The sequence below is a fragment of the Tachypleus tridentatus genome, chromosome 12 (assembly GCF_004210375.1).
Source record: "Tachypleus tridentatus isolate NWPU-2018 chromosome 12, ASM421037v1, whole genome shotgun sequence".
In the NCBI taxonomy this organism is placed as follows: domain Eukaryota; kingdom Metazoa; phylum Arthropoda; class Merostomata; order Xiphosura; family Limulidae; genus Tachypleus; species Tachypleus tridentatus.
Window position 1 is genome coordinate 112002099 of NC_134836.1, and position 25857 is coordinate 112027955.

The 25857-nt window shown below is 34.2% G+C and overlaps 1 pseudogene across 1 annotated transcript in view; it reads right to left on the reverse strand.

Annotated features, from left to right (window-relative positions):
• The window catches only part of LOC143234347 (integrin alpha-PS1-like), an 88088-nt pseudogene that overhangs the window by 23292 nt on the left and 38939 nt on the right, over nucleotides 1-25857 (reverse strand). The window contains exons 2-7 of the transcript XR_013018633.1: nucleotides 12762-12895; nucleotides 11145-11212; nucleotides 10424-10606; nucleotides 8667-8814; nucleotides 5581-5814; nucleotides 4490-4554 (exon numbers count right to left, since the gene is read on the reverse strand). The product of XR_013018633.1 is annotated as an integrin alpha-PS1-like (transcript). The remainder of the gene's footprint in view (nucleotides 1-4489; nucleotides 4555-5580; nucleotides 5815-8666; nucleotides 8815-10423; nucleotides 10607-11144; nucleotides 11213-12761; nucleotides 12896-25857) is intronic.

Below are 25857 nucleotides of genomic sequence, written 5' to 3' on the forward strand. Positions count from 1 at the left end.
CTGGTTAAAAACAATCAGAAGAATAGCAAGAAAAGCAGGAGATAGATGGCACAGCATCTCATAGTGTGTATCACCAGGTCTAACCGATGAAGGGCCAGTCTGAGTTCCACCAGTGTAAAGGGACGATTATAGTCATAGAGACAATCACCTCAAAAGGAAAGATATTATTGCTCTGCCCGAGTATTGATGGCTAAGAAGGTGGAAGAAGAAGCAGAAGCACTAGGTACCTGGCAAAAGCTTTCACCTAGAGTATCCTCCATGCTCTAGGTATCAACTACTTCCTGGCCATCAGAGAGCAAGACTGAGAGGGGGACAGAGTTATATTGCCCACTGACCTTTCAAATCTTGTCCCATTTGACTTTGTAACTGGTGGTAGAAGATATGCTGGTTGTGAACTTAATCCAAGATTCCTTCCGGCTTTGACATTTTACCCATCGAGCATGTGCATAGGCCCACTGGAAAGCAATGCAGTTTGAGAGTGTGGGATATCTACGGAAAGTATCCCAGTCTCGTTTTTGAGCCTTCCCTGCCATGTGGCAGGCAGGATTCAACCATGGACGAGGATATAGTGGAAAATGTGTGGAGGTTTTAGGAATACACTGAGCAGCTGCTTGTATAATACAGTCAGTTACTGCTGCCACACAGTCATCTATTGATGGCTTACAGACAAAGGCAGGATCAAGTTCAGCAAGGCACTCGGGTCAAGTGGCATTGACGATGGCCAGTCTCTCTCAAGATTATAGGAAAACGATCGCTGCCTTGTGAATTATTGTCAACCCTCCATGAAAAATGAAGGGGAGCAAATTGAGAGATCAATAGTAGTAAAGGACTGACTAGGCACATGGAAATAAATAGAAAAACCAGTATTGAAAAGAGAAAGGTTGTGATCTGAGAGCATATGCTCTATAGAGCAACCTCTCCTATCAATATCAGCACTTACCCAGAGGGAATGATGTCCATTAAAGTCCCCCAGGTTGAAAAATGGGAGACAGCAACTGTTCAATGAGATCATCAAGGTCTGATTGATCATATGTCTCTCCAGGTGACAGGTAGAGAGAACAAACAGTGATGGTATGACCCAAGCAAACACGGATGGCTAGGCCTACAAGGGTGTGTCTAGTGGAAAAGACAGGGTGGGCACATGCTGATCAACCAACAGTGCCACCTCTCCATGCATTTGTGCATCACACAGCCACGTCATGTCTGTATAAAGAAAACTGCCGAAAGGAGACTGTATCGGCAGGTTTCAGGAATGTTTCCTGTAAGGAAAGACAAAATAGAATGTTAGGAAGCAATCAGTGTTTTCATGTCATCCAGATTAGAACATAAACATCAACAGTTCCATTGTATCAGGGTGGCCATTTTTATTTATGTGTCAGCAAATTGGGTGGAAAACTCTTCTGTTTATGACCACTTCTTTTTTCCTTAGTGTCCTTATTTGAGGGAGGTCTAGCAACCCTCATAGATCCTGCCCTGGGTCAATTGGGCAGCTCTTTGCTGTTGGAAGGTGATTCCAGAGACTGAGGACATGAACGAATGATTGTTTTGCATGTTGGGGTGAGAGTAAAAGATGGATCTGAGGAAATGCCTGTACCTGGAACCAAAGGATGTGGATCTTGGAGTTTGGTGGAATGTATAAGGGACAGACATAGGTGTTGAAGTTAATTCATCAACTTTTTTAACCATGGAGGTCAAAAGGCTTTTCATTTGTTTGGAGAACAATTCTTTAGGAGGCACTGAGAGATCTGTCTGCACTCCCACAGTAGTTGTGGAATGAAGTGCAGCAGCATACATACGAGATGAGGTGGTGGACAGCAACTTTCGAGCCTCAGGATAGGTAATGTTATTAAATGTTTTCAAATGCTGCACCTCTTTTACTTCCAACCATTTAGGGCAAGAACGAAAGTAGGACAGGTGAGAGCCATTGCAATTGATGCAATGAGGGTCCGTTTCACACTCGTAGGCATCATGGTCTTTGCCACTGCAACAAGCACACATCAAGGAACCATGACATGATGCCTTCGAGTGACAGAACCATTGACACTGGAAACATCAGAAAGGATTTGGAATGTATGGCTGTACTCTGCAATTAAGATAACCTGCCTTGATGGTGGCAGGCGGACTTGGTGACGTAAACATCAGAATGAGGACATTGGTCAGCATCATAATTCCATCTTTGTGAGTGGAGATATGCCTCACTGCAAAAACTCCTTAGGTGGAAAAACCAGTGAGAATCTCCAACTGTGGGATGTTCTTCAAATCCCTCTCAATAATAGATCCTTGTGATGAATTCAGAGTAGTACAAGGTGTAACCTCAATAGGTATATCTCCAACTGCCTTTGAATGCAAGAGGAGTTCAATGTGTTGAGATGTGGATGTTTTCACCAATATGTCACCAGATTGAAGCTTCTTTACTGATTCGGAAAGCCAGCAAGTCCCACTAGTCCCTTCTAAATGAAAAAGGGAGACATTTTCCCTAAAGATTTGTCTGAAGGTGTGTGCAATATAAGAAAATGAGGTACAACAGGTGGTACAGATGGTGAGGATTGCTGTTCAGAATCTTCAAGACATGGTCGTTTACCTATAGACTGTTTTTCACTATTTTATTAAGATTTTTAATTGGAGCATCCATAATAAAGAAAAGGAAATTTTGGTGCCCACCCACCATGAAGCCCTACAAGGGGATGCACTACAATGTCAAACAAGGACACTGCAGCAACGCCAGGGTTTCGTAAGCACTATACCCAAACACCAACATCAGATATAATGTCCACAACACCTGATGAGAACATCCAACACTAGTACTTGGTTGACCCTAGCCCGAGTGGACCAGCCAATTGACCCAAGGGGGTCCACCCATCTACAGGAATTCAAGGCCAAAGTGGTGTGTTAGGGTTGGAACCCTTAACCACCAGGATCCTCTCCTACCCTTCACGGGTTGCCACACACAGCAAACATGTGGGTGGATGTTTAGATCCCAGAGGAGGTAAAGTGAAAGAACAGAACCTTCCCCTGGGAGGTCCCCTCACCATGTACAGGAATCCACACCGAGGGGTATTATGTGTTATTAACATTCACAAAATTAATTCAGAGTTGCCATTACCAGCTGCATTTCTGTTGATTTTATGCAGCTACAACCAAATCTAAAAACTGTAGTACATCTGTATACAATGCATCTATGTAAATTATTAATTTTAGCTATACCAAAATATTAAAAAATTACTTTAGCATTAGTCACAATTAAAATGTAGATCATGCTATAATAAGGAGACTGCATTCAGTTGCATGTATGAACAGTTATTATGAGAACCCATGAGAGAAAGTAATGGAAGATGTACATTAACCACACTACATCTGATACATCCACAGCCAATGAGGCCTTTCACTTACTACAGAGGCTCATTAGGCCAGCTGGGATATTACACACAGATAGTTAAGTAAACATAAGCTTATGATATACAAAGATGTGACTTTATGTGAGAACAGTGTAATTACATTAAAAATTACAGATTATAATCTAACACAGCAGAGTAAAATCATAGAGCTTGATACAGAGCTATAATCTTTATGTGGTATGAATGACAATTAAAAACTAAAGTAACCAAATTTTACAAATTAAGTAAATATTAACTTTCATAACCTGATGAACTGAGAATGTTTTTTTAAATGCATGAGGTTGATTTTTTCTATAGTTTTATTCTAATAAATATTGAAATATAACCACTCTATACAACCTGTTGAAAAGTGCTTGTCATAAATGTAAACCTGATTCAAACCTTACTTTTATGTACAACTTTAAACACTATTTCCCTTGCACTACATTTCCTTCTGGGGTTATGTGTACGTGTTCAAAATTTGCATCTCCCATGTCATAGATTAATTTTAATTAACCCATTTTTCTTCCACTCATAAGACATAAAATATCTTACAAAAGTGAACGGAAGTGAGCTCAAAAGGCTAATGAGATTTGGAACACTGATTACTAAGTAGATCTGGGAGAAAGGAAATTTTCAACAATTTAAGTTTTTTGTTTCATTTTTAAGTTATATAAAGTTGTATTTTAAGCCATGGCTCATATTTAATAATTAACACAAATTCTAGTTTTCAAATTTCAATGAGAAAAATCAAACTGAACTAAAATTCATTATGTCAGGGAAACATGTAGATTCAGTAAATTCCAAGCAATTTCAAAAGGTAGAACTTTCTTCTTCTGGGCAAACTTGGAATCCTTCTTGCCTCTCAAGAAGAAAGGTCAACCTTTGAAAAGTGTTCAAGTTATAGGGGTTTTATCTTTTCCTTTTATTATCAAAACTAAATAATTATTTTAAATTCACTTTCCATAAAATAAAGAATTGGAGCCTTGCAACTATTTTACCAATAGGCATAAAACTTTGTGATACAAATTGTTAAGCTTATTGAGTTTGTAATGCTTGATCAGTTTTTGGCATATCTATATTTCTAAATGCTTTAGAAGGAAAGATATTCTTACTTTGTCAGAACTCAAATAAACGTAAATTGCTCCACCTTCATAGTCGGTGAAATAAAATGGAGCTCAACAACCAGATCATCATATCTGTGGGAATTTCAAACGAAAAGAAATCAATAATTCATAATAATTTTAATAGCATGTACACAGTATATCACATGATCTAAACAGGATCACAAAAGCAAAATAATGCATTTTAATGTGTATATTTGATAAGAATTAAATCACTGTTATTTGAAACAAATGCTGTATAAAAACAAACAAAAATTTAACTGTATCAAATAAAGCTGAAGAGATGTTTTGTGAACATAAATTACACTATGTAACACATAGTACGTGTTATTTCTTAATTGCTTATGTTGTAAAAGTACAAAAAAATGGCCATTATTCCCTTCAAACTTTGCTTTTGTGACCTGGATAATGAAATTTAGAAATTAACCTATTTTCTATGTAAAAACAGACAAATTTGCACATTTTCATTTACATAAGGTCTGAATAAAACAATATATGAATCAAAATTTACATGTATTTATACTAAAGTTATACAGAAATGTTTAGAAGTCAGTAGTTTGTCGAGATTTGCGACTGTAATGTAAGTCACTTTCATGTATCAACCCTCACATATAGTCTCCCATCATGTTTTTGTTATACGCTCCCAGGTCACAAAAGCAAAGTTTGAAGAGAAAAATAGGTCTTTTCCATTTACTTTAGGCATAAGCAATTGGGAAATAACACTTTCTGCCCAGGAACAAGAAAAAGTAAAAATTTTGTTACATAGTGTTATCGCTTTCAAATTTTTAATGCATTTAAAAAAAAGTATTTATTCCATTTAATTCATTCAATAATTTTAGTCTTCAACAATCTTTATGGTTATGTATTTACATATTGATTTTCTGATCCTATTCAAGAACAAGTAAATAAATACAGTAAGTGACCTGAAATTCAAGTGAACACACACTTAACAAAGGTACAAGAGCACACAGTTTTAAACAATCTACACATATACAGGTAAGTTATTGTAAAATGCTTATCACAATCTTGAGTTACTTATCCTTGAAAATGTTTCACATACACAAGCAACAAATAATTGTGCTCATAAATCAGTTCTTATACCACATACCCATCGTGATTTATGTCCAGAGCAGTGACGGAATATCCAAATGATGAAGCAAACTGTCTTCCAGAATAAATGAGCTCTACCGAGAGAACAGTAATACCTCTCTGCTCCTTACGGAAAAAAACTACTTGACCCGTGCCATTAGAACGAGGTGCACCTGCCACAAAACTTTTATGTTCCCCAAAGAATTTTCCCGAGGTTACGGCCATACCTGAGATAAATCATAGTAATGTTGTTATTTCTTCTAAGTCTGACTTTGTTTCTTAAAATGTATAACAAACAATTTATCATTTTATAGTACACTTTATTCTGTATAATATCTGGAAACAAAATGTGTAAAACGTATTCTGAGTTGAAAAAAGAACACCTCAAGCTTATTGTATGTCTACGTGTATATAATTTAGAAATATCCTAATAGATCCATCTACATCATTATAGCATGAAAGAATTATTAATATTGATTAATGTTTATACACACTGGTTCTCTAAAGTGTTTTTCTTATAGCAAAGCCACATCGAGATATCTGCTGTGTCCACTGCGGGAAATCAAACCCCTGATTTTGGCATTCTAAATCTACAGACTTTCTGTTGTCCCAGTGGAGAACAGAGTTTCTGTACAAATCACATTTATTCAACAGCATTCACTGCAGTTATAAATTCTTTCCCTACAAACAAAGCACGCCACTTGGATTTAGATAAAAACATCATTAATCAAATCTTCAATTAAACAAATATTTCAAATCACTTATGATACAATGTTTGCTACTCACAGTTTATACAACAAAAGTTGTTCAAAATTACAAGATGTGGACAGAACTGAAACTTCTACTTTAAACATTAGTTCTCATTTCTCTCTATTTTCTGGTAAATTCAAGTTCTGTTTGAAATTACAGATTTAATAATTTCACAGAATATCACAACCTCTTCAAAACCATACTGTCCACTCTAATTCTTTTCAATTAAATTTTAAAGCTAGTATTAAACCAGTTTATTATGGTAACTACTATTTTTCAGTTGTCCCTCCCATTAGTTTCAACTCTCACAATGGTTAATCCATGTTGTGTAACAGTTCTTTACGTAGTGTAGCATTACATCATTAGTTTCAACTCTCACAATGGTTAATCCATGTTGTGTAACAGTTCTTTATGTAGTGTAGCATTACATCATTAGTTTCAACTCTCACAATGGTTAATCCATGTTGTGTAACAGTTCTTTATGTAGTGTAGCATTACATCATTAGTTTCAACTCTCACAATGGTTAATCCATGTTGTGTAACAGTTCTTTACGTAGTGTAGCATTACATCATTAGTTTCAACTCTCACAATGGTTAATCCATGTTGTGTAACAGTTCTTTATGTAGTGTAGCATTACATCATTAGTTTCAACTCTCACAATGGTTAATCCATGTTGTGTAACAGTTCTTTATGTAGTGTAGCATTACATCATTAGTTTCAACTCTCACAATGGTTAATCCATGTTGTGTAACAGTTCTTTACGTAGTGTAGCATTACATCATTAGTTTCAACTCTCACAATAGTTAATCCATGTTGTGTAACAGTTCTTTACGTAGTGTAGCATTACATCATTAGTTTCAACCCTCACAATGGTTAATCCATGTTGTGTAACAGTTCTTTATGTAGTGTAGCATTACAACATTTGTTTCAACCCTCACAATGGTTAATCCATGTTGTGTAACAGTTCTTTATGTAGTGTAGCATTACATCATTAGTTTTAACTCTCACAATGGTTAATCCATGTTGTGTAACAGTTCTTTATGTAGTGTAGCATTACAACATTAGTTTCAACCCTCACAATGGTTAATCCATGTTGTGTAACAGTTCTTTATGTAGTGTAGCATTACATCATTAGTTTTAACTCTCACAATGGTTAATCCATGTTGTGTAACAGTTCTTTACATAGTGTAGCATTACATCATTAGTTTCTGTCACTTCTATCATTGTGATATTTATTCTCATTTGTTTGTTTAAGCCTCATTATCTTTCTTCTGCCTTTTCATTTTACTTACACATTAAAGCTACTTTTTATGGTTTCACTCAAACAGATCATAGGTATAGAGGTTTCAAGTTGTGTTAAATACAGCTCATAGCACATTTAGTTTTCCCATTTATTCACTTAGCTGTAATATGCCATTATTAATTGTAGCACAATTTTTTCTTCTGTTACTCAACTCAGTAAACTCAAGTGGAAATGTGTGTTCTAGTAACTGATCTCGGATGTTAAATTACTCCAGATTTACACTGTTGGAATCACTTTACTGCTATCATTGGTCACTAGACATTGTTAGAGAAGATTACATAAAGCTTTGCATACACTGTCACATTTAATTTTCAAGAGAAGAGAGACTGGTCATAATGCACAGTATGTATAAATATATATAGTTACATATTTACTGTTATATGTTACCTATTAGGATTATCTAGTATTATTATGCTTAGGTTTTTGATATTACAGGCGTTACAGCCAAAAATACAATTAAAATAAAGGAAACCCAACCAATGAATCAATACATTTTAATTGTCACAGGTTTTTGTTTTAAAACATTGTGTATTCATAATAAGAACGTTATATTTAGTTCTGATCTATATACATAGTTTGTTTTGTTCAGAAGTTACTACTGATAACCTCAGACAATAACATTTTTTAAAAGGTTCCAAAACAAACAAACCATTAATAACAACATTACTACATCTTTAATACATGCTGTACTTCATATTTAAACATTGGGACCAAATGAAATTTTTTATTTATTTACTACTGATGTTACTACAGAGTAAATATTATAAAAACAGTGTAACTGCTAGGTTAAATCTGTACTTAAAAAAGATAAATTATTACTGAGGTAACTGTACACTTCTTAAAATTAATAACTACTGTGTAGAAAAATACACAAGTAAACTATTAATTAATTAAAGTGTAAATAAGTGGCTGAATCTGTTTGTGATGAGCTGTAATACTGCCATACATTTCTAAAAAAAAAAAAAACTGAAAAAAATTCAAAAAACTTTTGAAACTAAAATTAGTTGTTTTTTTTTTTTTTTTACCTAGATAACTGTATTTATCTACTGGAGATTCATCCAATGGTCCAAGGTACCATGTCTTGTCATCACGAATTCCTTCTCCTAGGTTATTAACAAACACAGTTCCTCGCCAGGTATAGGGTCCCGGTGATCCAAGAACCATGTTATTATCCTTTAGTACAGAAATTATTAGTCAATAAAGTGAAATCAAAAACATTATGCATGTATATATTTTTTCATACTTCATTAATGTATCGATGTTCCATTTTAAATGTAGATTAGGGTTTTCCTGTCCTACTTTTAAATGGTTTCTTTCTGATTTCTGGCAACAACCTATCAAATTACTGTTTATGAGTAATTTCATGTAATATACTTCAATCTAGTTTAATCTGTAATGAGGTGAAATGTCAGTAGTTTTAACAACTCGATAAAACAAAGTACTAAAGTGGAGAACACGGTCATGTTGTGTTATGATCACAGTATCACAGAATTTAACTTTTGTTGAAAGCAACAAATTAAAACATTCAAGAAACTTGAATTACAAGGTCTCATTCATGGAATATTTGTACATATACAAACAGGTATGCCTACGCAAAAGAGTTTTACATATGTAAATCACCACTATGTCCACACAGAACAGCTGCACACATACATAGCTGTTACAAGATTTCAAAATAGCATTATATGTAATAACCAAATTAAGACACTGTGATGACTTAAAAAAAACAAAAAAACTTGTATGACAGTCATCAAAACAGGTTACAAAGTTCAAGAAGAAATTCTTAGTTTTGTGATAGTCTAAGTATGTTATAAAATTTGATAACTTTATTTTTCAAAATACATGACATAGTGGTCAAATGGAATTTAAATAAATTGTGTATTCACCATCTAAAAAGAAAAAAAGAAATAAAAAACTGGCTGAAAACGTTCTTGACAGAAGTCTTGTTTGTGTAATAACCAAATAAATAAGGGTTAACAATTGTGTAAAGGTGGTGATACAATTATTAAATAATTACCCCATGCCACTAAACATTTTAAAAAAATATTTCAATTATTGCTGAGTTATTAAAAGGTTTTAATTAAGTATTTAACACTACATACATGTAGTTCTGAGGTAACTGGTTTTATAATTAGGGCTGCAGTTACACACGTGCAGCCGTCTAGAGCAACAGATTTAAGAACCAATCAAGAATGTTGAGCAATCAGGTAACTAACCATGTGATTAGTAGTGTAACTAATCCAAATGTTTCTGAAGTGGTCACACCGGAAGATGGGTGTTGCAAAAAAGAACATCTACTTAGGGAAACACTACATCTTAATGCAGCCCTTAATGTTTATGAAAAACATTAATTGGTGACTATAACAAACAGCTCTGACCTATTAATAGCTAGTGGACAAAACTAATAAACAAGCTAGCAAACACACTGACATTTCTATCAGTGCATATTTTTTAATAACCACAAACCAGTTTTTATACCTTTTGTCAAACATGTTGGACTATGGTAATACTAATACGTCAGGACTAATTTGTTTTCACTCTGATAGTTGATACATGTCTTGTATTAGGTTATAGCCTCAATATGTTAACTTGGTTTAGCATCAGTCTAAACAGTGTAAGTGTAAATAGGGAACACTGAGTTCTAGCATTATTTCAGGAAGATTTTGTTAACTGTTAAGTTTTTACATCGTGTGTTATTATATTTTATTACCTTTACCTTCCTGAAAACACTTAAAATGAGAAAAATATTAAAAAATAAAGAATAAATAAAAACATATCTTACATCTAAAACATCTAAACTTGTGCCAGCTTGGCAGTAACCAAACTGTTCGTGACCTTTGTTTACAGGACGTCCACCACAAGGATACCACTTCTGTCTATACTGTAACTGCTGATTCAGGGAATAACAGACACCAAACCCCCACTGACTTTCTCCAGCTTTCTCAATATACCGATGAGCACATGTCTAAAATGAAAATTAATACTAATTTACCACACACTTACTCCAAGTTATTTCACAAGCATTTAAAACATGGTTTGTAGCTTCAGAACAAAAAAAAAAATCTACTTTATATACAAGAAGTAAAAAAACAAAATAAAATGGTGTTCAATTACATTTTTTGCTTTCTCTGTCAATAGTCTGATTGCTACTATAAGAGTTCTACTTGTGAAACAGGAGTATTTTAACAAGAGATATAACACCTTATTCAAATTTTATAGTTGAAAATGTGCAGACTGATTTCCATTACTTTGCTGTTGATTTATCTATAAAAGACATTTTCAATTGTCCTAACACTTAAAGTAAAAATTTATGGTGTTTAAAAACATGTTAGAAGTTGTTATTGGTAATTATCTTAGAAATAATGTCATGAACAGAATCTTACAAAGACAATTGTGTCATTTGATATTAGTGAACAACAATATCATGTTATATTTATTTACTTTATCCACTGCTACGGCTCTTACCACTATGCAAGCAACAACCTGTAGATGAACAAACTTACCATAACAAATCCTCCTTTACCTTTACTTTTCAAAGAGACTCCCAGCCACTGGTCATCTTTTATGGCAGCTAGCAATATAAAAAAATATTAATTGAAGACTATTGACTGATAAAAACTATGTTAATGTGGACATATGGTAAAATATCAAAAGGTTATATCAGGTCTTTCTAAGAACTACAATTTCCAAATTAATACTTAAGACTTCACTATGAGATAAGATTTTCAAAGTGTTATTATTTTTTGAAAATTCTTTTGAGTGACAGGGTCTTTAAAATGTGTTTACTAAGAGAGTTGTCTTCCATAATGTTATGAGTGAACAAAATGGATTTAAATTTAACTCTATTTAAATTGAACATTTTTTCTTAAATTCATTTTAAGCTAACTGAAATATAATGTTTAATAATTTATTATTTGTTTACCTTTGTTTGTTTTGAATTTCACACAAAGCTACTCGAGGGCTATCTATGCTAGCCGTCCCTAATTTAACAGTGTAAGACTAGAGGGAAGGCAGCTAGTCATCACCACCCACCACCAACTCTTGGGCTACTCTTTTACCAACAAAGAGTGGGATTGACCATCACTTTATAATGATGCCATGGTTTACCTTTTGTAAGAGAATTGTGCTCTTCATTTACATTAATAGCATTTAAATAATTTATGGGTTTTTTTATTAAACTTCTCACTTTACCTCTGTTACAGATTTACACTTGTTGTAATTGTATGTGGTTATATTGTATTATTATACTGCACTAATTGTGATACTATATAGTTATGTTGTGTTCCAGCTAACAACACTTGGGTCAGTGATATCATCAGACCCACCTTTCATTCTACTTATTAACTTCTGCTGAGTTTCCATAAAATAAATTCAGGTGACAGACTTCTTCATGAATCTCTAAAAAAGCAGTAGCCATTTTAGCTTATTAAGTTGTATACATTACTAGTAAACTTTGTAATACACCAATGCCACATTCCTTAACAGATCCCAAATCAGTTGCTCCTTTCCCTCTAATTAGCCCTGCTTGTATGCAGCTATGCTATATTATAGATTGCACTAGCTGTGTTTATATATAGTCCTATTGTACTTCATATAACACTAGTTGTGCTTCTATGTAACTATGCTGTGTTACAGATTATGCTAGTTATGTTAATAAGTACTTATAAAAGCAAACAGCTCTTAGTAGGAAGTGACCTGTTTGTTGTTGTTTATAATTGATTGTTTTTGTACTTAGTAGAGGCTGTCAGCATGTAATGTCAGAACATTGCTTTTAAGTGTTAACTCAACTGTGCCAAGAATCCCATCATATTTGAAAAACCAATTTCATAGTTTGTTTTGTTAATTTATATCAGATAATTTAAGAGTCAGTGTCAAATGTATATATACATATCTGTGAATGGATGGAGTTGTGACAATAATGAATACACTGCAACACTAAATGTACATATTTTCAGAGGAATAACATCGAAATATTAAAATGTTATACTGATCCATAAACAATGTTAGAGAATAGCATGCATCTCATTTCACTGAACTCATGTAACATGATGAAAAATTGTGCTTATTTCATATCACACACACACACAATTCATCAAGATCTGTCATTATGTTATACTTACAGTGTGATGGGTCATCTGACTCGGCTTGAAGTTGAACACAATCCTTCCATGTTGTTGACAGTGGACACCTGTAGACCACTCCTGAATTATTTCTCCCATTAAAAGGCCGGGCACGTGGAGCTCCCACTAGTATCCTGTAGAGAAAACACACTTAAGAATGAATAAAAAAAAAGAATTTTTCTTTGTTAAATTGTTACAATTCTTAACCAGAGACTAAGAATATTTATCAACTTCCCTTACATGAAGAATTTATTGACTGGTGGACTCAATAAGATGTTATACAAAAATAAATATCCTATAATGTCCAGGAAAGTCAATAAATAATGTCCAGGAAAGTCATTTTTATTGATCTTGTAATACTTTATTAATGATTAGATGTAGGTTCTAGCAATCAACATCTTCCTGTCCAGCAAATCACTGGAAATCAACAGGTAAAACATTTTCAAACTAAGGACCTAACAATAAAAGAAAGATAGTGTACACCAAGCAGGAGGTACCAGTTTCAAATAAAAAAGATGAAATAAGGATATTTATGGAAGATAAACTCAACTGACATATATGCTAAATACAAATAACAGAACATACTGAAGTCTCATAAACAAAACAGAAAATTAAGTGAATTTATCAATAAAAAATTAACTAAAACCTCAACATTTGTCAGTTTAGTTTGATCTAGGCCTCGCAATAAACTTTAATTTAATATTACATAATGAGCTTGAGAGGTACTCCAGTAGAGTGGAGTCCTCATCTTACAAGACACCGCTGAGGGCAAACAATACATCAGAAGACCAGTTCCTCCAACAGGGTCATCCATCAACCTCTCAAAAGACTCAAATGCAACTGTTTTGTTTTACCACATACACACATAATATAGCTTAAATGAATAAATATTAACTGTGCATACAGTCATTCCAATAATCCACTCCATTAACTGAGTGGCAAGAATAAACCTAAAATCTGAGCTTTTAAAGCTTCTAATTACAACCTCTAAACCATAATTCATTATAACCAAACCTGTTCAAAAACAATATTATTTAAAAGCATATTGATCAAATCCATAACAGTTTGAATGTCTATCTGTTCTTTTCTAAATCAATGACATTCTAAACACACTAAATAAAGTCAGTTATTCTTATTGAAGTTCAAAATAAAAGTTTAATATATAAGGAAGGGAACTAATAGTGCTAATACATCAATATTCCTTCCAAATTTTGCATGTACACCAATATCAAAGCAGTATGTACTGATGTGCCCTACCAGCTGTTTTTTTATTCTTGGGGAGGAAGGGGTATTTTTAGACTATGGGACCTATTGGATCATTAGGCCAGTTTAGAATGCTACCAGTTGCTTATTTGGGATCTAGATCTATTGACAACTGGGATCATTAAGGCCATCAAGATGGTGAGACTCCTCACCATTACTGAGAATGTGTGCAGAACTTGATTGTTTGTATGGCTGTGCAACTTAGAGATAACACCATGCATCATCTGTTTTTATATTTAATATTGAGATTGGTAAGAGCAGAGTATATAAACAAGTTTGGGCTGAGAAAGAATTATCTTCAGTTGAAACAGTTTTATTTTTCTAAAGGATGGTTTGTCCATGGAATGTGTTAACTTCTGATGTGACGGGTGTATTAATTTATGAGAAATTGAGAGAAAGCTTTATAAATTTTTGAATGATAAGTGCTAGCTTTGAGTGTTTTAAATTTTATTTTCAATTTCAGTTTGATGAAAAAGATGGCCAACAGCTCCCGTGTTGTCTTTAAATTATGTGTGTACAAGTTCTAGTACCTTTCACACAAAATTAATGTTACCACAAACAAACATGTAACAGAAGTTTTTAACCTAAATCTTTTTTTTTCCTTAAAACTTAATTTATCTTCCCAACCAAGCATATATTATGATTATTTAAATCAAAGGGAAATAAACGTCACAAGTCTTCCTGAAAAAAAAAAAAAAAAAAACATACGCTTCTATTAGGATGTTGCTTTATGCGCCGTAGAAACATTTATTTTCACAAAATAATGTTCTGCTCTGGGCAGGACTTGAACTCAAGATCTTCAGTTTTCGCTAATGCTCTCAGACTCTCGTCCTCCCAAGAGAGATATTGGGATTAAAAGTCCCAGCAAACAATAGTTTCAATTTATGTGGCGTCTTGTTCACTTTTAATAGTGCAGATAATAAATGTTTCTTAGCGATATTCAGGCTTTAACCAATTACAGTTCGTCTCAATGACAGTTTAAAAGAGATGAAACTCCAGAAAAACAAATATTACTGCTTTTCAATGTGTTATGATCTGCATTAATTTTCTTTATAACATAACATTTATAATAATAGAAACAAGAAGAAAGGCAAAATGAAATTCGCATCACAAAAGTAACCTCTCCGATATATCCCGAATGGAAATTGTACGTGAAAAATAAGGCTTTATAAGCTCAGCTCTGATCACAGGTGAGTTTTTTTTTATATTCAAGAATCGCCCAGGTTTTAAAATAATTTTGACTTAATTTTTTCTGTTGTCATACGTACAATTTTCACTTTTTATACAATAAAACCATATTATAATGCAGGTTATATGGTCCACCAGACTACAAAAATACTTTTCACACACAAAGAAACTAAAGCGTTAATAATCTACAAACATATTTACTTTGTTTATGCAATAACTGCTTTCCTTTCCTACAGGTGACACTACTACACAACAATAGCTAAAGCAGACTAACCTTGTAACGGGTACAAACCCGCCATAATGAATAACAAAAGAAAAAACGAACAGTCACCCACCGTACTTTTTATAAAGTCACAGAAACTGTCGTTTAAATAAGTTTACAACATCTGCAGAAGAAAACTAATTCTCTGCGTAAGACCCAGAGGAAATAACAGGAGGAATGTTATAATGTTAGTAAAAAAAAAAAGAGAGATATTTAGCCATGAGAAGCACGTCTTACATTGTATGCACGAGCATGGTCACGTGACAATGTGGAATTCCAGTAGGAAAATTTCTATACTGTTGCACCAAGCACTATACACTATAATCGTTTGTTAGGATATTTTCCATAAAAATTATTTACGATGCACAATATAAAGGCCTGTAAGTTTGACTAACTGCTTCGTATTCAAAAACTTAATTTAGTACGAATCTATATCATGTAAAATAAAAAAGCAGACATATTAAATAGTCATTATGTGTTATTATACGTGTAAAAATACTGAATAGCTGATAATATGCGCATGTTATAGTTTCTGCACATGTAATTGTTATAATAATCTTCTAAAGCAAGTGCGAACAAGGAGAAGTGACGTCACCATGACACTCCCAAATAAAGCCAGAATTTCTCACAAACACTGCATGCCATTCTGCAGCTGACCATAAACTCGCAGCGATATATTGGTGCTTGGTACTCCCCCCTCCTTATGCCGACTCCCAGGAGGCCATACAACGCCGGTGGGGCTTCGTGATGAAGTTCCTTTTCCAGTCACGTTACACGTGCGTGTGAGATGACGAGCGAATTTAACATGGTATGGCTTAATATTGAAACGGAAACCAAATCTACTTACCACACGAGGTGCGGTTAGACCTATTAACATTACACTTTATAATGGATGAAAATTACGGGTATATCTTAAAACACTTAGCTAACTAAATTACGTCTAAAGTTAATACCGTAAGAAATAATATACTTTTAATGTGTATATTAATTACTGACAATCTTCGCAAACGTTTCTTGAATTTCTCCAACTTTTTAAAATATTTTATCATGGATTTTTTTTTACCTTAGTTGTTACTTTTTGTGTTATCTTGTGTCAAATTTGTAATTTGGCCTAACTCGATACTTATGTTTTCAGTGACTTGCCATTTCTATTTATCAACAAAGATCTAAACGAAAGAAGGTTTTACGCTTCTCTTATATGAAAAATATTACTTTACTATTTCTCACAACATGATCATGTTTAAATTAAAAAATAACTGGCACTCAGACACACTAGAAATGTAACTTGAATGATAACTGATAGGCGTAAACTTTTCCTATTTAAGGGAATACCAAATTGAGCTGTGAATAGTAGCATATTTAATAACCACGTCTACTATTACAGCGAATTTGACTTTGTATGACTTGACACTTGTAATGTGTTCCATCGCTGGGCGGGTTCTTTATTTTTTGGTAAAAATAATAAGTCCAGTCGACGTAGCTATAACGAATTATTTTTTCTATAACGTTCATTTTGACACTTTGTTCATTTGAATTCAAATAAGACGTTTCAACAGAAAATACATCGCTAATGGCATGAATACCCCACAAATAAACTTCAAAATTACTCGACTAATCGATAAGGCAACTGAATTTATGCGACAACTCGAATTACTAACATGATTTAAATCAGTCATTCATTACTTCTTGAATACTTCACTAACTCATATTTATATCGTTACATTGTCTCAACATATTTCACGAACTTTCTCAATAACTATATCATAACAACACTGCATTACAATTCTTTTGAAAAGTTTTGCTTCCTGAAAAGTTTTGCTGATTGTGACAGGTACCTGGTGGGTATGCACAAATATAGTTTTGGTTTTGCTTCATCACGTAGGAACTCTGAAATAGACAGTTAACTGTTTACCGGCAATAACGTATTTAATTGCGTTTATGTTTCTAATACACTATTAAGTTCAACATAATTAAAAGTGTCTTGCTCCTGATTTTCGTTTGTATTCAATGTCCGGTGCATCACGTTGCAGTGTCCAACAGTAGTCAGCAAGCATTGACGGATTCCAGTTGCCCTGATATCGTTTTTCCGTTGTAGCAATGTCCTGGTGAAACCAAGATTTCGATGAAACGGTACGTGATGGGCAAATTTGGATGTGATTTTCGTGATCAGCAGCCAAACATCTACAAGAAACACCTAACAGTGCTCAAGAAGCAAAAACTTTGTTGTGCAGTGTAATCTTTCTCGGGTGCAGAAAGAATATTATGATTAGTAGCTCCCTCTATCAACGTTGGAGTTAAAATATTAAAGGTATAGCTGGTATTATTATTATTATTATAATATACGTAGTCATCCAACAAGAAGCTGCCAAACATAAAGGCAAAACATAAGACTGAATGATAGTTTACAGCTCTACTGAGGTTAACGACAATACACTCTTAATATCACATTAAATTGTCCTCGACAGTTAAGATAACCTTTACCCTAAAACAGCTTCTAAATTCTAGGAGAAAAACACGGGCAAAGTTAAACATCTTGACAAAACAGAAAGAAGAATGGGCTGATAAATATGGTTACGCAGAGAATGATACAAAAAAGCAGATAGATAAAATATCAAAGTAAAAAGACTGAAAAGAAACATGCACTGGGTCGAGTAACTTTTTTTTTTTTTACGTTAACCAACTGAAACTGTACACAGATGGTAAGTCTCCGTTCTCTAACTGGAATCTAGGCTTTTGAAAGCTATTTATAATCTTTGTTATTTAGAATAACGTAGGCCTAACTGGATTACTTCTACAACGTCAAGGAAGGATCGTGCACTAGTGAACAGCGAACACTATAAAGGATAATAACAAAGAGTATACAATAATTAATATTTGAAACTTGAAGATTTAAAGTCCACATTCTTACTTATGAGATTGACAAAAGAGAACAGAATGCTACGATCAGTTATTTGTTATTCAAGATAAAATAATTACTGCAAATATATTACGTGTCTTATCGACATTTCATTAAATGTATTTTCCATCCAAACGAAAGACACACACGTATTTTTAATGAGTTTCAAACCGTTTTGATAATCCAATAGCTTTTCACCGAACAATCCAATTTCAAGCGTCATTAAAGGTCTCCAAAGTAATCATAAAGTTGAAAATATTAAATCTAAATTTGCTAAATTCAATCAAAATCTTCAAGCCTAAATAGAAGACATTATATCTAACAACTAACCACAACCTTTATTACTGTTCACCATAGTAACAGTTTCGAGAGTCGACCAGTTAATACAAGAAACACTAAACCACGAAGTCTTAAGCTCACGATGAAAAACTCGCAAAAACATTCCTTACCAAGTATCACCTATCACCACGAAGAAGACAGCCATTCAGTTTCAGATTGCAAGTGCAAAATAATTCACTATTTAACTATATGTATGAAAAAGAACAGAGCAACAGATTTAAAATTAAGTTCAAATTATAGAATTACCGATCAACTCATCGGCTTTTTCAATATTTTTCCTAACTACATATACACCACACTGCTTATGGGTTCATAAGACATAAACACACCAACAACTAAGGAATGCAAAGATCCGCAAATAGTTTTGATCAAATTAGTATCTATTGCAACAATATTTCTTTCAATACAGGATTTCTAGAATACATAATAATTCTAATTACAGACACTGAAATCTTTGTCCACTTTCTTAGGCCTAACATAAATTAAGTCTTTATGTACGGCCTATATTCGATACAGAGATAAATTAACACGGTGACTTGTGGACATTTTTTTGCTTTATGCTACTTAAGGCTAAACTTTACCGTACTTAAGCTATTAATGAATAAACTTATCTTGTTATTCTACGACCAAACGACAGATTTTTTTTCTTAAAAACTTTAGATATTTTGTATAGTAGCATATTAAAAGCTTGTTAAAGTATATTTTGTAATGAGCATGCATTTTCAGGTAAGACAAAACTGAGCATTAGTATAATAGATTTTACGTGGAAAATGGGCGACTTCACCCAATTTATTTGTTATCAGTTGTTTGTTTACTAGCACCAATAAGCACCACAAGAATGTTAAAACATATGCGGTATAAAACAAGCGATGTGCAATTTCAGGTCAGAAAGGCCGGATTCCTTCAATTAACAAACACGACGACATCAAGTGACCACAGACAGTGCAATGTACGGGGTAATAAACTATCCACTATACTCATATTACCAGTAAATGTGCTCTGTCTCAAATTCCATCAGTTAATAAGACGATAAAACAACACGAAAATAGCAACTCTCGCTAAAATTCTTTAGTTGAACCGATGAAAAAAATTAAGTGGAGTTCAACTACTGTGCTAACTTATTACACAATAACACCAGTACTACATAATCTGACAAAAGAATAATCCAGTAAAACAGTTCAGTGCGCTACTAGCACCATATAATCTGACAAAGGAATAATCCAGTAAAACAGTTCAGTGTGCTACTAGCACCATATAATCTGACAAAAAAATAATCCAGTAAAACAGTTCAATGTAATACTAGTACCATATAATCTGACAAAAGAATAATCCAATAAAACAGTTCAGTGTACTACTAGTATCATATAATCTGACAAAAGAATAATCCAGTAAAACAGTTCAGTGTACTACTAGTATCATATAATCTGACAAAAGAATAATCCAGTAAATCAGTTCAGTGTACTACTAGTATCACATAATCTGACAAAAGAATAATCCAGTAAAACAGTTCAGTGTACTACAAGTATCACATAATCTGACAAAAGAATAATCCAGTAAAACAGTTTGTGTAATAACAGTATCTTAATCTGACAAAATAATAATCCAGTAAAACAGTTCAGTGTAATACTAGTATCACATAATCTGACAAAAGAATAATCCAGTGAAACAGTTCAGTGTACTACTAGTATCGCATAATCTGACAAAAGAATAATCCAGTAAAACAGTTCAGTGTACTACTAGTATCGCATAATCTGACAAAAGAATAATCCAGTAAAACAGTTCAGTGTACTACTAGTATCACATAATCTGACAAAAGAATAATCCAGTAAAACAGTTTGTGTACTACTAGTATCACATAATCTGACAAAAGAATAATCCAGTGAAACAGTTCAGTGTGCTACGAGCACCATATAATCTGACAAAAGAATAATCCAGTAAAACAGTTTGTGTAGTAACAGTATCTTAATCTGACAAAATAATAATCCAGTAAAACAGTTCAGTGTAATACTAGTATCACATAATCTGACAAAAGAATAATCCAGTGAAACAGTTCAGTGTAATACTAGTATCACATAATCTGACAAAAGAATAATCCAGTGAAACAGTTCAGTGTAATACTAGTATCACATAATCGGACAAAAGAATAATCCAGTGAAACAGTTCAGTGTACTACTAGTACCATATAATCTGACAAAAGAATAATCCAGTATATCAGTTCAGTGTACTACTAGTACCATATAATCTGACAAAAGTATAATCCAGTAAAACAGTTTGTGTAATAACAGTATCTTAATCTGACAAAATAATAATCCAGTAAAACAGTTCAGTGTAATACTAGTATCACATAATCTGACAAAAGAATAATCCAGTGAAACAGTTCAGTGTACTACTAGTATCGCATAATCTGACAAAAGAATAATCCAGTAAAACAGTTCAGTGTACTACTAGTATCACATAATCTGACAAAAGAATAATCCAGTAAAACAGTTTGTGTACTACTAGTATCACATAATCTGACAAAATAATAATCCAGTGAAACAGTTCAGTGTGCTACGAGCACCATATAATCTGACAAAAGAATAATCCAGTGAAACAGTTCAGTGTACTACTAGTACCATATAATCTGACAAAAGAATCCAGTAAATCAGTTCAGTGTACTACTAGTACCATATATTCTGACAAAAGTATAATCCAGTAAAACAGTTTGTGTAATAACAGTATCTTAATCTGACAAAATAATAATCCACTAAAACAGTTCAATGTAATACTAGTACCATATAATCTGAGAAAAGAATAATCCAGTGAAACAGTTTAATGTAATACTAGTACCATATAATCTGACAAGAATATTCCAGTAAAACAGTCAAAAGGGCAATCCACACACTACAAAATCTGACCCATACCCACGATTTGTTGCTATCAGGTATTTGTCTTCTATTTACCAATTCATGTAAGACAAGTAATAAAGCCGTTCGTAATATTAAGGTTATTAGATGCGATGAAAAATATAAAAAGGTTTATTGGTTACACAGGTTTTGTTTTATATGATCACTTCTAACATACGGATGCATGATGTAATTTTCTATTTTGCTAATGGTTTTCATGCGGTTTCTATGACGATGACCTTCTTTCGCAACCTTAATACGTCACCGCTACTCATCAGAGGATTTTCCAGCTTTTACAGTCACCCCACCCACCCCAGTACTCTCTCTGTAGTATTAAGGGGTTGTTGGCCTATTTTGGTGTCTACTTTCCTAACCTCACACTTTGGCAGAGAGCCAGTTTCTGAAATTCAAGCCTTTTACACAAATTAGCGAAGACCTTTTTTTCCGGCTACTTATGTGAAAATAATATACCGGTAAGATTATTACTAAAACAGTATCACACACTGATATGGCGCCATCTTACGTCTTATTATTGTTTTCGATACATTTTCTTTCCTTTGACATCATATTTTTGGCCATCTTCACAGATTTATTAAAACCACTAACTGGTTTGTATGTAAGCGTGACAAATCGAAATAAAACAACTCACAATAAACACGATAAATATATTAGGTTTAAGATTAAATATCCCCTAATATTTCGTAAGTTTAAGATACGTCGGAATAACCTCGCTGTCAGAGAGAAGTATGCACGTTAGGTTTAACTATGAGTGTAAACAGAAACCAATACACCCTTACAATGTTCTTACTCCTTATTTCTTTTACTGTAACCTTTTATTCCAATACGTAAACGTTTTCCATCTTCAATGCTTTGGAGTCTATACACTGAGTATTTCAATCTTTGTAAACAAACGTGTTAACATCTTATGGACCTGGCATGGCCAGATGGTTAAGGCTCTCGACTCGTAATCCGAGGGTCGCGGGTCTGAATCTTTCAGCCATGTGGACGTTATTTGACGGTCAATCCCAGTATTCGTTGGTGAAAGAGTAGCCCAAGAGCTGGCGATAGGTGGTGAAGACTAGCTGCCTTCCCTCTAGTCTTACACTGCTAAATTATGAACAGCTAGCGCAATAGCCCTCGTGTACCTTTTGCGCGAAATTGAAGACAAAACAAAACAAACAAAAAACATCTTACGTCTACATGAACAAATGTGCTGAACGACTAAATGAAGTATACCATAATTCTCGTAAATAACGTGCTTGGAGTTGAATACAGACAGACAAATGAGATCTGTGTCAAAATACGAACATTCTGTTACAACTAAGAGTGTGGTGACGACGCAAAGTGGGAAGAGACGATTATGTGTCGATAGTCGTACCAAGTTCAGCCAGTGAAAGGAAAGTTTTTGATCAGGTCTCGTAGCATTATCAGTTATGCTACTTTCCGGCAAAGAGCCCGTATATATCATTTGTATCATGTCAGGAATGTCCCACGTATTGGGTAACAACAACAGGTGCGACACCAATCGTTTAGCACTTGAACTGTAACTGGACATAAGATGCATACGGTTTCATTCTCACAGATAAAACGACCCTGCGATCAGCAATCCAATCCGACATGGACTGTTATTCAATACTTTAGATCACGTAACAAAATAACAATAGTCGTCAACCGTACAAGAATGAAGGTTGACTGACCACACAATGACACTGAAAAAAAACCCAAGTTTCTATGAACAACTACAACAAAAAATAATTAAAATTTATAAGAACAAGTAGGGCTAGTACCGACGTAAATCTAACTATAGTGACGTAACAAGTTTTAATGCTACAGAAAGTGCTGCTGTTGCCGTTTATAGTAAATCGCAAAGCTATATAATGGGCTATCTGTACTCTGCCCATGACGGGTATCGACAGGGGCGTAGATTTTTTACACTCGATGGGGGGGGGATGACTTTTGCAACCACGCATGTGGACTGTTCAATTTGCAAATTGGTAATCTCTGATTACGTGAACCTGAAAGCTGTAAACATGCAGTCGCAGAGTAATCTTGTTGTCACAATACTTCAAGGTTTCCATGTAGGTTTGTATAAGTGAGGTGTTGTGAACAGTTTTCAAAATGTTAATAGAATAAAGATAAATGTGTCACACATTAACTGCCACATGAATTTATTTCTGCACACTGCACAGTATAAAAGATGGCCATTATACTTGACAAGGTTACAAATAACTTTCATTGGATGAATTACGTTTTCCAATATTAATAAAATTAGTAATAACCCTTGATAAATTTATATCTACTGAGCAACTATTCATGTTGTTTGATAAAAATAATTAAAATGTCTTTGTGAACTCTTGAAAAGTACACATCAATACAATGTAGCACATAATTATTCATATTTTTCATTGAAGTAAGATTCATTTAGTCCTCTAGTCTACATGTTCCCAAACATAGACCTCCTTTGTGATGATCTGTTTATGGATTCTTTCATAAGCTCTTCTATATTTATCTTGTCGACCTCATCTTTGTGAGTGTGATAAACTGCCAAATGGTTGAGGTGGCACTGAGACATAGTTTAATGCAGAAAAGCTGCGTTCACATTCGCAGCTGGATACTGGACATACAAGCAAAATTTTTATGAGAAGAAACTCTTCACTAAACATCTGCTGGTTTGTTTCATGCATTTTACAGTAAGCATCCTTCGTACCTTTCAGAGATACTGCTTTTGTTGTTCGTTTGAACATGGGCAACTGAAACTCGAGCCTTTGTGCAGAGACTTCTGGATAGAAGTTTATAACCGAGTTGTCAATCTTGCCAGATGTGATAATGTTCTCAAGTGCCAGATATTGCCTCAATTCATTGTTGTCTGCATTGAATCTAGTGGTCAGATGTTCTATGACTCTGTCCACAAATTCAAAATATTGGCTTCTGTAGCAATCTCTAGCTGTTGCAGAATGGTGTGCTGAGCCATCACCTGTGATTCTTCTGGGGGGTCTGCGAATGCGTGGTAGGTCAATAGGCACCAGATCTAGGGAAGTTACCTTTTTCTCAGCTTCATCAAATATCTTGTTATTTTCCTCTGTTCGCAATACCCGCAATTGCTCAACTGTCATTGCAGATGCTTCAATCATGCCAGATACTGTCGCTGATTTTGCTTCGAATGCATGGTTTAGTTCCTCTAAATGCAGCTAATGGATGCTTAGTCATCAACAATCCTAAAACTGTCTTTCCTTTGTCAAATCTGTCCAGCAGACCTCGTGCTTTCACTGCTACATCTGATTTTTCATTTGCTAATTCAGACAAAGAATCAACAATGTCACTGTAGTGATCATTAGCACTTGTAATTGCAGATAGGCGGCACAACCAGCGTGTTGGACACAGTGGGCGGATATATTTAACTGGACCATTGTGGCTGTCTGACGATACAATATTTTCAAAGATTGTAGGGCGCGTCTGGATCCGAGCGGCCCGAACCTGTCGTTAACTGTACACTAAACGTACACTATGGTCATCGGCTTCGGCAGCTAAGGAGAGTAAGGCGTTCGACAATAAAACCGGCTAGACATGCATAAGAACAAATGGCGTAGGGAAATCGCACAATATACACATAAGATTGATGCAGCTACAAGCTACAAATGGCCTGCCAGATCTAGATCACAAGAGTTTACGCTTGGGAGTAATATTTTCGAATTTCATGCTCTGTTCAATCTGTTGTGATGAAAATTTTACTTAATTTTACACTACGTACAAGACGTAGGTAGATTCTGTGATAGTGCATGCAAGCCTTGCATGTATATTTAGGCTTACTGACTGATACTAACGAACTATCGCTTAGATCGAAAAGCTTAGAAGCACGGTTATATTAAAGATGTACATTTCGGCTACTGAAAAAGCCTACATCTAGCCCTAATTATGTAATTCGATTGGTAAGAACATGGCAATCACAAGAACAAACACAATTTATAGGCCTGTGATGCTATAAAACAATTCAACAGACCAAACTGTAGGGGGGGGGGGAAATGATCGTATGCACCATACCCCCATCTAAAATGAAGGGGGATTTAACCCACCCATCTACGCCCCTGGATATCGAAACCCGCTTTCTAACGGTACAAGTCCGAAGACAAACCACTGTACCACTGGAGGGGCAAAAAGTTCTGAAATTTTTGTAGCATTAAAATTTTCTGTATTACTATAGCTAGCTTGGTTTACAGACACACACACATATATCGATCCATACTTATCTTTAAAATTATTTTTATT